Genomic DNA, 16,237 nt, shown 5'->3' on the forward strand with positions numbered 1-16,237 from the left:
CTCCAGAAACAACCGCAAATTGAGTAATTAAATGGCAATAAATACCTATCAATAATTACTTTGAATGTATAGGGACTAAATACTCCAATCAAAGGGCATAGCGTTTTGGAATGAAAAAAGAAAAAAAGACCCATCGATATGCTGCCTACAAGAGACACATTTTAGACCTAAAGACACCTGCAGACTGAAAGTGAAGGAATGGAGAAACATTTATCACAAAAACGGATGTCAAAAGAAAGCCAGACTAACAATACTTACACCAGACAAACTAGACTATAAAACAAAGACTATAACAAGAGACAAAGAAAGGGACTATATAATCATAAAGGAGACAATTCAAAAGAAGAAATAACTATTATAAATACTTTTTCACCCAAATGGGAGCACCCAAATATATAAAACATAATAACAAACATAAAGGAACTAATTGATAATAATATAATAATAGTAGGGGATTTTGGGGGGGGGATTGGCAGAGCTGGCTGAGGCTTTATTTGGGAAAAGACACTTGAATTGGCTTTTAGTTGGGGGCATGGACAAGAGGGCATACCCAGGGCAGTAGACTCACCCCAAGGGTAGGCTGAGGACTGGGGCTGAGTCATAAGTGGCTCTCCTATTCCCAACACTCCCCGGCACAGCTCCTTCCCCCCCAAAGCCTCTATGGCAGCCACAAGAGTGGGGAGGCTGGGAGGGACCACTGTGGTTGTTCACTTGGACAGGACATCAGACGACTCGGACACCAGCTTCCCATCATGGGTCTCGATCTTCTTCACAACCACAGCCTTGGAGGAGCCACTGCAGCTGAAGGAAACAGCAGAGCCAAAACTGGACTGGAAAGAGCTCAGGCCATAGTTGAGGCCAGGGCTTATGAGACCCCTATAGGCTGAGCTCAGGCCACCTGAGTAGCCACTAGTGGTCTTAGTATGGATACTCATGTTCTGCATCCCAGACTCCAGCCGCTCTCCTCGCCCTCCAGCAGCTTGCGGTAGGTGGTGATCTCGATGTCCAGGACCAGCTTGACGTTCATGAGCTCCTGGTACTCACGTAGCTGCTGGGCCATGTCTTGCTTGGCTCACTGCAGGGCAGCCTCCAGCTCGGCCACCTTGGCATTGGCATCCTTAATGGCCAGCTCCCCATGCTGCTCAGCATCAGCAATCGCCGCCTCCAGGGCAGCCCTCTGGTTTTTGAGGGCCTCGATCTCAGCCTGGAGTCGGCTGATGCTCTGGTTCCTCTCAGAAATCTCCGTCTTTGTGCAATGGAGGTCATCCCCGTGTTTCCCAGCCAGTGTCTGCAGCTCTTTGTACTTGATCTGGTACATGGTCTTGACCTCAGCCCGGCTGCTGTTGGCGATGTCCTCATACTGGGCCTTGACCTCAGCAATGATGCTGCCCAGGTCCAGGGAGCAGTTGCTGTCCATGGACAGCACCACAGACATATCCAAGATCTGGGACTGCAGCTCACAGATCTCCTCTTCATACAGCTGCCTTAAGAAGCTGATCTCGTTGGTCAGCCCTTCCAGGCAGGACTCCAGCTCTACATCCTTCTTGATGAGGACAAATTCATTCTCCATGTCTGCATGCTCTTTGATCTCCTCCTCATATTTATTCTTGAAGTTCTCCACCAGCCCCTGCATGTTGCCAAGCTTCACCTCCAGTTTCAGCTTCTCCTGGCCCAGGATGTCCAGCTGCCACTGGAGGTTGCTGATGTCACTCTCGAACATGTTGTCTATGTTGCTCCGAGCAGTTTTCTGCTGCTGTAGGAGGCTCCACTTCGTCTCCAGAATTTTGTTCTGCTGCTACAGGTGCCTCACCTTGTCGATGAAGGAGGCAAATTTGTTGTTGAGGGTCTTGATCTTCTCCTTCTCTTGGGTGTGCACAGCTTGGATGTTGGGGCCCACCTCCAGCTTAAGGGGGCTCAGCAGGTTCTGGTTCACTGAGACAGCCGTGATGCCCCCCACTCCCACGGCCCCGCCGCCGTAGCCCCCGACCACACTCATGCTGCTGCTCAGGTCACCCCAGAAGCTGCTGCTGCTGCCGCCCACCCGGGAGAAGGCATAGGAGCTGATGCAGGAGCCAGGCCTGCTCGTGTAGGAGCGGCTGCTGAAGGCCTGGGGATCGGAGGTGGACATCTTGTAGGACTTCTGGGTCACCCTGATGGACATGGTGGAGGCCGGAGTGGAGGGGAGTAGGCTGAACCTGACAGAGGTTCCAGAAGGAGCTGAGAAGCTGCTTCAGGTCAATAGTAGGGGATTTTAGCACCCCATTTACCCCAATAGACAGATTATCTAAACAGAAAATAACCAAGGAAACAGTAGCTTTGAATGACACCCTGGACCAGATGAACTTAATAAATATATTCAGAATAGTCCATCCTAAAGCAGCAGAATACCCATTCTTTTGAAAGATGGAAGATTTTCCAATATGGTGCATATTAGGTCACAAAACAGGCCTCAACAAATATAAAAAGATTGCAATAATACTATGCACCATAACACTATGAAATTAGAAATCAATCACAAGAAAAAATCTGGAAAGACCACAAATACATGGAGGTTAAACAATATGCTACTAAAGAATGAATGGGTCAACCAGGAAATTAAAGAAGAAATAAAAAAAAAATACATGGAAACAAATGAAAATGAAAACACAATGGTCCCAAAACTTTGGGATGCAGTAAAAGCAGTCTTAAGAGGGAAGTATATAGCAATACAGGCCTACCTCAAGAAGCAAGGAAAATCTCAAATAAACAACCTAACCTTACACTTAAAGGAGCTAGAAAAAGAACAAAAAAATGAAGCCTAAAGCTAGCAGAAGGAATAAAATAATAAAGATTAGAGCAGAAATAAATGATACTGGAACTAAAAAAAAAAAAATTAAAACAGATCAATGAAACCAGGACCTAGTTCTTTGAAAAAAAATTAATAAAATTGATAACCCCTTAGCCAGACTTACCAAAAAGAAAAGAGAAAGGACTCAAATAAATAAAATCATGAATGAGAGGAGAGATCACAACCAACACCACAGAAATACAGACAATTATAAGAAAATATTATGAAAAACTATATGGCAACAAATTGGACAGCCTGGAAGAAATAGATAACTTTCTAGAAATGTATAAATTACCAAAACTGAAATAGGAAGAAATAGAAAATGAACAGACCAATAACCAGCAAAGAAATTGAATCGGTAATCAAAAAACTCCCAATAAACAAAATTCCAGGGCCAGATGGTTTCCCAGGGGAATTCTACCAAATAATTTAAGAAGAGTTAATACCTTCTTAACTTAATCTCATCAAACTATTCCAGAAAAATTGAAAAGGAAAGAAAAATTCCAAATTTATTATATGAAGCCAGCATTACCCTGATACCAAAACCAGATAAAGACACCACAGAAAAAGAGAACTATAGGCCAATATCCCTGATGAAAATAAATGCAAAAATTCTCAATGAAATGCTAACACACTGAATCTAACAATACATTAAAATAATCATTCACAACAATCAAGTGGGATTATTCCCAGATTGCAAGGGGTGGTTCAATATTTGCAAATCAATCAATGTGATACATCACATTAAAAAAGAAAGGACAGGTACAATCTGATCATTTCAATAGATGCAGAAAAAACATTTGACAAAGTACAACATACATCATAATAAAAACCCTCAACAAAGTAGATTTAGAGGGAACATACCATCCTAAAGGCCATATATGAAAAACTCACAGCTAATATCCTCAATGAGGGAAAACTGAAAGCTTTTCCTCTATGGTCAGGAACAAGACAAGGATGTCCACTCTCACCATAGTACTGGAAGTCCTAGCCACACAATCGGACAACAAAAAGAAACAAAAGGCATCCAAGTCAGCAAGGAAGAAGGAAAACTTTACTATTTGAAGATAAGATGATACTATACATACAAAACCTTAAAGATTCCACAAAGAAAAGAACTGCTAGAACTAATAAATGAAATCAGTAAAGTCACAGGATACAAAATCAACATACAGAAATCTGTTGTATTGCTGTACATCAATAATGAAGCAGCACAAAGAGAAATTAAGAAAACAGTCCCATTTACAGTTGCACCAAAAACAATAAAATACCTAGGGATAAATTTAACCAAGGAGAAGAAAGACTTGTACTCTGAAAACTATGAAACACTGATGAAAGAAATTGAAGATGATACAAAGAAATGGAAAAATATTCTATGTTCATGGATTTGGAAGAAGAAATTTTGTTAAAATGTCTATAGTACCCAAAACAATTTACACATGTAATGCCACCCCTATCAAAATACCAGCATTTTTCACAAAGCTAGAACAAAAAATCCTAAAATTTGTACAGAACCACAAAAGACCCTGAATAGCCAAAGCAACCTTGAAAAATACAAACAAAGTTGGAAGCATCACAATTCTGGACCTCAAGTTATATTACAAAGCTGTAGTGATCAAAACATTATGGTCACAAAAATAGAAACATAGACCAATGGAACTGAATAGAAAATCCAGAAACGAACCCACAACTATATGGTCAATTAATTTTCCACAAAGCAGGAAATAATATTCAATGGGAAAAAGACAGTCTCTTCAACAAATGGTGTTTGGGAAACTGGACAGCAACATGCAGAAGAATGAAACTGTACCACTTCCTTACACCATACACAAAAATAAGTTCAAAATGGATTAAAGATCAAAATGTGAGGCCTGAAACTGTAAAAATCCTGGAAGAAAACCCAGGCAATAACCTCTTTGACATTGGCTATAGCAACTTCTTTCTAGGTAGGTCTCCTGGGGAGAGGGAAACAATGGTAAAAATAAATGATTGGGACAACATCAAAATAAAAAGCTTCTGCACATGGAAGAAGAAAATCAACAAAACTAACAGGCAACCTATAGAATGGGAGAAGATATTCCAAATGACATATCTGATAAAGGGTTAGTATCCAAAAAATATAACGAACTTATAAAACTCAACACTTAAAAATAAATAATACAATTAAAAATTGGGCAGAAGACACGAATAGCCCCAACAGATATAGGAAAAGATTATCCACATCACTTATCATCAGGGAAATACAAATCAAAACTACAATGAGATACCACCTCACACTGTCAGAATAGCTAAAATCAACAACACAAGAAACAACAGGTGTTGTGAGGATGTGGAGAAAGAGGAACCATCTTCACAGTTGGTGGAAATGTAAACTGGTGCAGCCACTGTGGAAAACAGGATAGAGTTTCCTCAAAGAAGTTGAAAATAGAACTACCCTATGATCCAGCAATTGCACTAGTAGGTCTTTACCCAAAGAATACAAAAATATTAATTCAAAGGGATACATGCACTCCAATATTTATAGCAGCCTTATCTATATTAGCCAAATTGTGGATACAGCCCAAGTTCCATTGACTGATGAATGGATACCACATCTTCTTCACATATATACATATATGTATGTTAACTTGTATAATATATAATGTATAACTGTATAATATATAATTATACAGACTCATGTCTATATTACATATTTATATGTATATATATTTATGTTATATTAAATATATAATATATAATAATATATAATTATATAATATATGTAATTGAATATTATTCAGCCATTAAAAATGAAATTTTGCTATTTGCAATGACATGGATGGAGCTAGAGAGTATTATGATAAGTGAAATAAGTCAGTCAGAGAAAAACAATACCATATGATTTCTTTTATATGTGGAATTTAAGAAACAAAACAAATGAGCATAGGGGGAAAAAAGAGAGAGAGGCAAACCAAGAAATAGATTCTTAACTATAGAGAACAAACTGATGGTTGCCAGAGGGGAGATGAAGATGGTGGATGGAATAAATAGATGATGGGGTTTAAGGAGGGCACATGTTGTGATGAGCACCAAGTGATGTATGGAAGTGTTCAATCACTACTTTGTATACCTGACACTAATATAACACTGTATGTTAGCTAACTGGAATTTGAATATTTTTTTAAATGACAAGGTAACCTACTGAATGGGAGAATATATTTGCAACAGATAAATCCAAGAAGTGGTTAATATCCAAAATATGTATAAAATCTTCTACAACTGAACACCAAAAATACCACAAATAATCCAATTAAAAATGGACAGAGGACCTGATAGACATTTTTCTGAAGAAGATATACAGCATTATTTACAATAGCTAAGATATGGAAGGAACCCACATGTCCATCCATAGATAAAGAAGTGGTAGGGTGCCTGGGTGGCTCAGTCGGTTAAGTGTCTGACTCTTGATTTCGGCTCAGGGTCATGGGATTGAGCCCTGCATCCAATTCTGCATTGAACATGGAGCCTGCTTGGGTTTCCCTCTCTCCCTCTGTCCCTCCCCCACTCCCACTCACACACTCTCTCTCTAAAAAACCAATAATTAAATAATTTATTATTATTTTAAATTTATTTATATGACAGAGAGAGACACAGTGAGAGAGGTAACACAAGCGGGGGAGCGGGAGAGGAAGAAGCAGGCTTCCCACAGAGCAGGGAGCCTGATGCAGGGCTCGATCCCAGGACCCTGGGATCATGACCTGAGCTGAAGGCAGACATTTAATGACTAAGCCACCTAGGTGCCCCAATAATTAAATAATTTAAAAAAGAAGTAGTATACGTATGAAATGGAATATTACTCAGTTGTGAAAAAGAATGAAATCTTGCCATTTGCAACATGAAAGGATCTAGAGAGTATAATGCTAAGTGAACTAAGTCAATCAGAGAAAGACAAATAGCATATGATTCCACTCATAGGCAGAATTTAAAAAACAAAACAAATGAACAAACAAAGAAAAAGAGAGATAACAATAGAACACATTGTTAGATATAGAGAACAAGCTGATGGTTGCCAGAGGGGAGGCAGGTGGGGAATAGGTTAAATAGGGAAAAGGGATTAAGAGTACACTTACCTTGATGAACACTGAGGAATGTATAGAATTGTTGAATCAATATGTTGCACACCTGAAACTAATATAACACTGTATATTAATTATATGGAAAAAATGTACTTAATGTGAGCTGTGGGTGCATTTTTATATTTGAGCTGAGGTTGGGAAAGCTCTCTAAAATTAAGTCCTGCTTGCTCCGTAAGCCACGTGCTCTCATCCTGCACCGTTCTTCTAACTTTCTCCTGACTCCTTTCTCCAAGGAATTAAATACACATAAGTCTTTCACATTGTAAAATTACTATCTATACCCATCCCTTCTCAACTTTCAGACACTACCCTATTCTTCTTCTTCTCTTCCCAATTCCTCAAATATGCTCTATACATATTGTCCATATTTTCTCACCTTCTATTCACTTTTCATCGCACAGAAACATGGTTTCTTTTTTTTTTTTTTAAGATTTTATTTATTTATTTACTTGAGAGAGAGAGAGAGAGAAACAGGATGAGAGGGGAGAGGTTCAGAGGGAGAAGCAGGCTCCCCGCTGATCCGGGAGCCCGATGTGGGACTCGATCCCAGGACCCCAGGATCATGACCTGAGCCGAAGGCAGTCGCTTAACCAACTGAGCCACCCAGGCGCCCCAGAAACATGGTTTCTATTATCACCTTTCCACTGAAATGGAATGTCCTCACCAAAGACACAAACAACTCTGTTCTCAAATCTAATTAATACATTTCAGTTCCTTATTTACCCACTTTCTCTTCCCTCTTCTGGAAACACAGTTGCCTTAGCTTCTGTGATATTTTTCTGTCTTGGCTTCCTTTGTACTTCTCTGGCCACTTCTTGGTCTTCCTTCAAGAACTCTTTGTCCTTTGGATGACAGTGTTCTTTGGGGTTTTTATCCAAGGCGCTCTTTTCTCCCACTACATACTCTCCCTGGGCAATTCCCTTGGTTCATCTACCATCTTTGTAGTAATGATTCTCAAATTTATATCAGAACTTTAGATCTCTCTAGTCCTAGAGTTCAGACCAATATCGCCAGTTGTTCCTGGTCATCTCAAATAGACTTTAGGCCATGGTGCTGAATGAAATTTCCATTTCTCATCCTCATTCTCCACTCCCATCAACTCTTCCTTGCACTCCTCCTAATACCAGCAAATGGTGCCCACATCAAGGCAGCTAGAATCTGGGAGCCAGCTTGACTCCTCAGCTTCCTTTATTTACCCTTTTCAATAATCCTGAAGTCCTAACTCTGTATTTTCTATAAAACCATCTTTTTTTCTCCATCGCCAAGGCTCCTTTCCTAATCTAGGCCACAATCATTACATGTCCAGATTACTACAGCATCCTCCTAAATGGCCTCTGCCTTTGGTCTCATCAACCATTTCTCCACTCTGCTCTCCAACTGATATTTTTAAAAATACTAAACCAATCATGATATGCTATTGTTTAAATCCTTCAGTGTTTACCCCAGTACTCTCAGTAAAAAAGTCCAAAGTCCTTAAAAGGGTTTACAAAATCAGAAAAACCTGGTTCCAACATTATCTATAGACTTGTCTCTTTCTTCCTGCCCTATCTTGTTAGAGTGAAAAATCTTTTACCTCCCCAGTCATTCCACATTCTTGTTTGCTCCCCGGCTCTCATGTACATTGCACACCCGCATCTCTGCATCTAGCTGATCCCCAACTTCATTCTATCGGTGCCCTATTCTTTATTCTAATGGGGCTTTTGCATTGTTGATAATTGCTTGGCTATTCTCATATTCTCACTAAGCTGTAAACTCTAGGAGGGCAGGGATTATGTCTGTACTGTATAATAGTTTAACAAATACTTGATAAATAAGTGTTGAATATGTAAATGACTAAGCACCAGACACACATCTGATTGGCTGCTAATTATTTTGACTTTAATAGATTTGCTGAGTTAGATTTCCCATCTAACAACTTTGTTCTTAACCATTGTTCTGATGCCTTCCGAAGCCGTTGAAAAAGTTCTCTCATATTTACTGAGCACTTTGAAATAGTGAGATAGATGCTCCTAGTGAAGGTGGCCTATTTTAAATAAGACCTGGATCTAGCCTCACAGCACAAAATGGGCGGCCTTTACTGCAGTGACGTCATTAACGGTCATTTGTTGCAAGCACTGACATTTACTGCTAGTGGGGAAGGAAGTCACCAAGTCCGTTCAAGGCCAGATTCAGACAAATGGGCTCTGCTGTTTGCATGAATCAGTGGATACCTTTGTTCCACATGCTTTATTCTCAGTAATGGGCACAATTATTGCCACATTTGGAAAAGTAAGCAAATTAATACGAGAAGTTACCAGATTTGCTTCCTAGTTATAAGCTCATGATTGCACTAGCTAGAAAATACTCTTTGTTGAGAGTTAAACAGCATTTTTAATGAAATTTTACACAAAGGCAGCAGCAATACTAGCTTTTCACTTGCGATTGCCAGGTTTATTCATAAAGGAGGCAGCAAAAGTAAAAGACATTTCAGATTGTTAGGGTGAGTTAATTTGAAGGCAAGTGAATATTAAATTTAGGCTTAACAAATAAAAGGACCTTAGGCAAAGTTGGATCAGGCATTCAGATAACCTCCATTTCTTATTGTGCAATGGTCTGACTCCAAAGGGAAGGGAAAAGCTTGCAGCTAGACATTTGTAGGCACCGTGATTTAATGCTCTTGCTGTCACTGACACAGTAGTGACTGTGCATATGTATTCTTGTTTTGGCACAAGCACCAGGAGAAGCCTCTTTACAATACAAGGTTAATACCACATAAGTGTGACTCAAGATCTGGAGCATAATTCTTTATGTAGAGGGCATATTCAGGGCAGGAAAAGAAATCCTATCCCTCAAAACAACAGCATTTATAACGCACATTCCTTACAAAAGAAAATCACTGGGTCATAGGGTCCCAGCAATTGCACTCTGGGTATTTACCCCAAAGACACAGATGTAGTGAAAACAAGGGCCATATGCACCCCAATATTCATAGAAGCGATGTCTGCAACAGCCAAACTGTGGAAAGAGCCAAGATGCCCTTCAACAGATGAATGGATTAAGAAGATGTGGTCCATATATACAATGAAATACTACTCAACCATCAGAAAGGATGAATACCCAACTTTTACATCAACATGGATGGGACTGGAGGAGATTATGCTAAGTGAAATAAGTCAAGCAAAGTCAATTATCATATGGTTTCACTTATTTGTGGAACATAAGGAATAGCATGGAGGACATTAGGAGAAGGAAGGGAAAAATGAAGGGGGGGAAATCAGAGGGAGAGATGAACTATGAGAGACTATGGACTCTGAGAAACAAACTGAGGGTTCTAGAGGGAAGGGGGGTGGAAGGATGGGTTAGCCCGGTGATGGGTATTAAGGAGGGCACGTACTGCATGGAGCACTGGGTGTTATATGAAAACAATGGATCGTGGATCACCACATCAAAAACCAATGATGTATTGTATGGTGACTAACATAACATAATAAAATTTAAAAAAAATAAAAAATAAACAAAACAAAAGAAAATCACTTAGGTTCATGATTTCTGTGAAGTCCTCTGGGGAAGGGATGTCACCCAAACCCACATGACTGGAACGGATTTTAGGTTTAATTCCCCTAGACTCTTGCTTCCACCTAATGAGCTTTAAACTTCACTTTCCCCCATTACTTCTCATTTTTGAAAAGGGACAGTAATATTTTTCTTGAGGACCGGAAGGCTAATTAGTTGGTGTTTGCCAAGCACTATGAAGATGAAGGGGCCTATATTAAGTCCAGAATCATAACTATTATTGTCACAAGATTCAAATTAGCTCAGAAATTTAGGAGTGATGACTCAGGAGCCCACATTCAGGATGCTAGTTAGATTATGTCTGAAAACAGTCAAACCAATTCCCACAATGATTCAGATTCTAAGGATTTATGGTTCAGCATGACTGTATCCCAAATCATGCGTGGCAATAAAAATTAAACTGCATTCCTACTGATAATTCAGAAAACAATTGATAAAAGGAATCCCAAAAAGCTTTGTTTCTGTTGCCTCAAAGGCCAAATCCCGGCACAGTGAGCCTGAGGAGAGACAGCCTCAGCAGAGCCAACCAAGGAGAGGGTGGTGCGGCCTGCAGTCTGTAGGTGCAGACTAGCAGCTCCAAGTGCCAATTACACCAGATAAAGCATCTCATAAATCACAATATTAGACACTGACAAATTTAGTAGGGACAAAACCAAGTCAGGCAAATATCTTCAGCCCTACTTCCTCAAAGAACCTTTCCTGTGCACCACTGTTCACACTGATCTCTCATTATTTTTTTAAATATTTATAGAAGAAAGATGTTAACTCTAGGTTTCTCATAAATGCTTTTTATCAGGTTGAAAAGTTCCCTTCTAGTCTTAGTTTGCTGAGAATCTGTGGGGTTTTTTGTGGGTTTTTTTGTTGTTTATTTGTTTTAATCAGGACTGGATGTTGGATTTTTGTCTAGCGCTTTTTTTGTGTCCAGTGAGATAATTAATTGTTTTTGTTTCTTTGTTTTTTTTCTTACTTTATTAATATGATGAATCACACTGATTTTTTAATATTAAGTCAGCACTCCTGAGATAGACCCCTCTTGGTCATTATATTTTTATGTATTATATATATTATGTATAAACACATATATAATTTTATATAAAATTACTTCTATATATGGTTGGATCTGATTTGCTAAAATTCTGTTGAGAATTTCACATGTATATTCTTTAGGGATATTATACAGCTTTTCTTGGAATGTCTTTCTTCGCTTTTGTTGTCAGGGTAATGCTGGCCTCGGAAGTTGGAAAGTATTTCTCTCCTTTTCTGAAAGACTTTGTGTAGAATTAGTATTATTTCTTCCTTAACTATTTGGTAGAATTCACAAATAAAACCATCTGAGCCTGGAGCTTTCTTTGTAAAAAGGTTTTAAACAACACTTTCAATTTATTTAATAGATATATTTAGTTTCCATTGATCTGACTACTTTCCGATCATCCCTTTAATATTGGTTTATAATTTTTTTAAACATTAGAGAGCAAACTTTATGTTACTTGGATCCTTTTAAATGTTTTGAGCTCCTTTTCTGAGAGAATATAGCTTATCTTGGTAAATACACCATGTGCACTTGAAAAGATTATTTAAGTTGTTGGGTGAAGTGTTCTATAGATGTCAATTAGATCAAGTGGTAGTAGTGTTTTTCAAATCTTCCATATCCTAACTAATTTTCTGTCTACTTGTTCACCAATTATTAAGAGAAGATTATGAAAATCTCTGATTATAAATGTAGGCTTATTTATTTCTCCTGTACTTCTGTCAATTTTTGCTTCATAAATATTGAAGCTCTTCTATTATATGCATAAATATTTAGGATTATTAAATCCTCTGGATTAAACAACCCCTTTATTATTATGAAAAGATCTTTTTCTATCCCTGTTGATGTCCTTTGCCTTGAAATATACTTTGTCTAATAAGAGTATAGCTATTCTAACTCTGAAAATTCGTTTTGTACAATATACTTTTGTGGGGTTTTTTGCTCTTAAACTATCTGTGCCTTTATATTTATTCACTTTTTTCCTTTTTTAAATTTCAATTCAATTAATTGGGTGTTGAGTTTAATAAGTTCTTTATAGATTTTGGATACTAGCCCTTTATCTGATAAGACATTTGCAAATATCTTCTCCCATTCTGTTGGTTGTCTTTTGGTTTTGTCACCTGTTTACTTTGTTATGAAAAGGCTTTTTATTTTCATATTTGAAATGTGTTCCCTATAAGCAGCATTTAGTTGAGTCTTACTCTTTTAGTAATATAATGGCCTCTGCCTTTTAAATAGGATATTTAAGCTATTTACATTTGATGTAAATATCAATATGGATAAATGTAGATCTATTATCTTGCTATTTTTTTCTATTTGTTCCATCTGTTCTTTGTTCCCTTTTCCTTCTTTTTATGCTACATTGTGGATGAACTGCATATTTTAAAATTTTTTTTTATTATTTTATGTTAGTCACCTTACAGTACTTCATTAGTTTTTGATATAGTGTTCCATGATTCATTGTTTGCATATAATACCCAGTGCTCATTGCAATATGTGAGCCTGGTGATGGGTATTAAGGAGGGCATGTATTACATATTTTTTTTATAATTCCATTGCATACCTTTTAATCATTTTAGGTGTTCCCCCTCCCCTTCCCCTCTTCAGGCAATTTCCTTACATGCATAATCTGGTCAAAACTCAGATAGATACTAGAGGGAGATCTTCTGCATGCCTCTAGAATTCTCTCTCTCTCAGTCTCTTTCTCTTTCTCTCTCTTTCCTGCTCTCTCCTAACAGTATGGTGTCTTGTGAATTCTAACTGCCTTGATCTCCCTGGACTCTTAGCTCCAATTCCTCAATGAAGTGAGATTACCAGACTCTGCTTGAGTACCCTGTTCCCTACACAGTGGCTTATAAGTAATCAAGGGCAGTAGCTGGGGCAATCCCAGGGCTTACCTCATTTATCTGCCATCCTCAGGGATCACTACCCTTTGTTGTCTGATGTCCAATGTCTTGAAAATTTTTGTTTCATATGTTTTCTCTATTTTTATTTTTGTTTTTATTTTTTGGTTGTTTCAGGTAGGAGGGTAAATTCAGTTCCTTTTATGCTATCTTGGCCAGAGGTAATTCTGGGTGGAAGGTGATATTGTTGGCAATTGTGAGTTATTCTGATGTAAATTGGACATGTTTTAGAGCATGAATCTGAAGATTTTCTGAAGCTTTTCATAAAATATCCTAATATATTTAAGGAAACTGGTTGGAACATTTTCTTATGTTAATTAGCTCCAAAATTTATAGCACCATTAAAATATTAAAGCAAAATAACCCAGAAACAAGTAGCTAATTCTTGCTCCAGTTTAACAATCACTGCAAACACTAATGTAACCTTTCTCTCAAGGGCTTAGCTAAAAGGAATGCTTGTTAGATTTATTTCATTTTCAGGAAAGAGAGGTCATTATGGCCTAACAATTACCCAAGTCCCTCCTTGATTTAATCTTAGTCTGTAAACACAGGTCTGTGTTTTGAAGACTATTAATACTGAATGAAACAAACTTATTATTGATATTGGTGGCTAAATGTATACCCCAATGCTTGGAAGACACATCCACAAATCTATCATCTGAAAATAGATGTCTTCCACATAGTATAGTCTAAAAATATTCCTTTAGTACTCAAACTAATGGTTTTTAAAGAAAAGGTGAAAAAAAAATGGGAATTCTTGTACATTTTCCATATATCAGTTTTTAAAGGGCAGTTTTTTCCCTTGGTGTATTTCTTTTTGACTCTATGAGATTTTTATCATATACCAGTTTTTTCCTTACTTTTTCCAAACCCTTCAGTTTTCAAAAGCATCTGATATGGATAATGCCAGTGCCCTGGATTTCTGTTAATGGCAATGTCTGAACATTCTCTGGAGCAATTGCTTAATGACCATCCAGCTTGTTTTTTCTGGACAATCAGTCCTTGCTTTTGAATTGTCACGTTTTCCTTTATTAATCCCCCAAATTCTTCAAATTTAATATTTACATATGTATATATTAGATTTTAAGAATATATATGTACATATACATATGCATGTATGTGTGTGTGTATATATATATATACACACACTTTTTTGTCTGGAAGTAATTTCCTTGATTTTAGATGAGATTAAAAATAATTAATAAGTATTAAATTATTAATAAATAATAGTTTGGAAAAACAACTGTTCTTACTTCCTAGGAGGAAGGGAAACACAGATTTGTCAGAGGTGGAATTCTTTCTGTGTCCCATCTCTTTGAAGCCAAAGAGGCACCCTCAAAGTGATAAACAGGAGAGACTTCATAAGCCACTGGCTCTCTCCACACTCCTCTTTCTGGAAACCTGAACAGAATGTAGACCCACAATTTAGTCCTTCATGTTTCAATTTACAAAACCCTAACCGACCTCAGGAATCTCACAGTGCCTCTGGTTCTGGAACATTTGGAGGTTTGGCCATCCCTGGTCTCTGAACTGGCCCCTCTCAAGCTGTGTATCCTTTGTGTCCCTTGACCTGGACTTGGCATGGCTCACTGTGTTTACTTTCTGCTTCTGACACTGACATTAGCTGCTGCCTTGATTTTCACTCTAACCTTCCCGTGTGTTGATGTTGAGAGGGCCAACCACCATCATGACAATTTGTCCCTCAGTTTCCCAAATTTCTTCACCAAATTTGTTTTCAACTTCCCATTTCTTATTCTGACTACGCGGCACTGGTCCACTGAGTGTGCCCATTTTTCCTCTTTGGGAGACGTGTAACTGAATGAATGTGAGCAAGCGGCCAAGGAGGTAGAGAAAAGTGAAAGAAAAAAACACTAGAATACATCCAAGTAGAAGCTGCCATCATGCCTTGACTGTGACCTTTTGCCACTAAATGGGATGAGAGAGGGATGTGTGCGTAGGGAAAATGATGTGGAAATTGAACCAAGGTAGGAATTATGGGAAGCAAAGGAGTAGATTCTAAACATCTCACAACGAAATGACAGGAAATTGACAGTTGAGTCAATTGAGGGGAGGAGATTGAGGAATTGGTGAAAAAAAATGAAAGAAGATACATCATCAAGGGAGTTAGAGAGCCAGATGTGACAGGATTTTTTTCACAGAAGAAACTCATGTTTTGCTGGGACCAGATTTTGTCCATGTTAGGTGTATTTCAGCACTTAGTTCTGTGAAATGTCTGGTGGTACTTTTTTGTTTCTTTTTCCACACAAGTGTTTCAGTGGATGTGTAGGTTCACTATAAGCTGCTTTCATCAGGCACAGGCCTTTTCCTACAAAACTTTCCAAGGTACAACGTTTCAAAACTCTATGGGCAAAAAAAATGGTAAACATGAGGACATTGGTAGAAGATATTTTAACTGGGCAGAGAAAAGAAGGCTAAGGCAGGTGCTGGAAGTTAGGCATAGTGCACACATTTTATGTGAGGCAGAGTCTAAATGGAACATTTTTCACAGAGTGCTGCATGCCAACGAAAAGAAGATTCATGTACTGATTATTGTAAGAAATCACACATATCAAGTTTGATCTTGCAGTCCATATGTATGCAAAACACGGATCAAAATGATGGGAGACTGCTTTTGTAGACATGGCAATATCGTACACAACTGATACGTATTTACCTCTGTAGCTGTTTCCTAAACAGGCTGCATTTTAAGTCGGTTGTGGCTTCTGGTAGCATTCTCCCTGACTTTCTGGTTTTAAATCTTCTCCTACTGCCTCCTCTGCTTTGCCGGCCCATTTATGAGAAAATGGGTGGG

The 16,237-nt window shown here is 38.2% G+C and overlaps 1 pseudogene; it reads right to left on the reverse strand.

Moving 5' to 3' along the window:
* Positions 1-574: 574 nt before the first annotated feature.
* On the reverse strand, positions 575-2,256 carry LOC123844119 (keratin, type II cytoskeletal 8-like; annotated as a pseudogene).
* Between the last annotated feature and the right edge of the window lie 13,981 nt (positions 2,257-16,237).

The sequence above is a fragment of the Mirounga angustirostris genome, unplaced genomic scaffold (genome assembly GCF_029215605.1).
Source record: "Mirounga angustirostris isolate CCGP_5_RB_7025 unplaced genomic scaffold, mMirAng1.0.hap1 SCAF_5, whole genome shotgun sequence".
NCBI lineage: Eukaryota > Metazoa > Chordata > Mammalia > Carnivora > Phocidae > Mirounga > Mirounga angustirostris.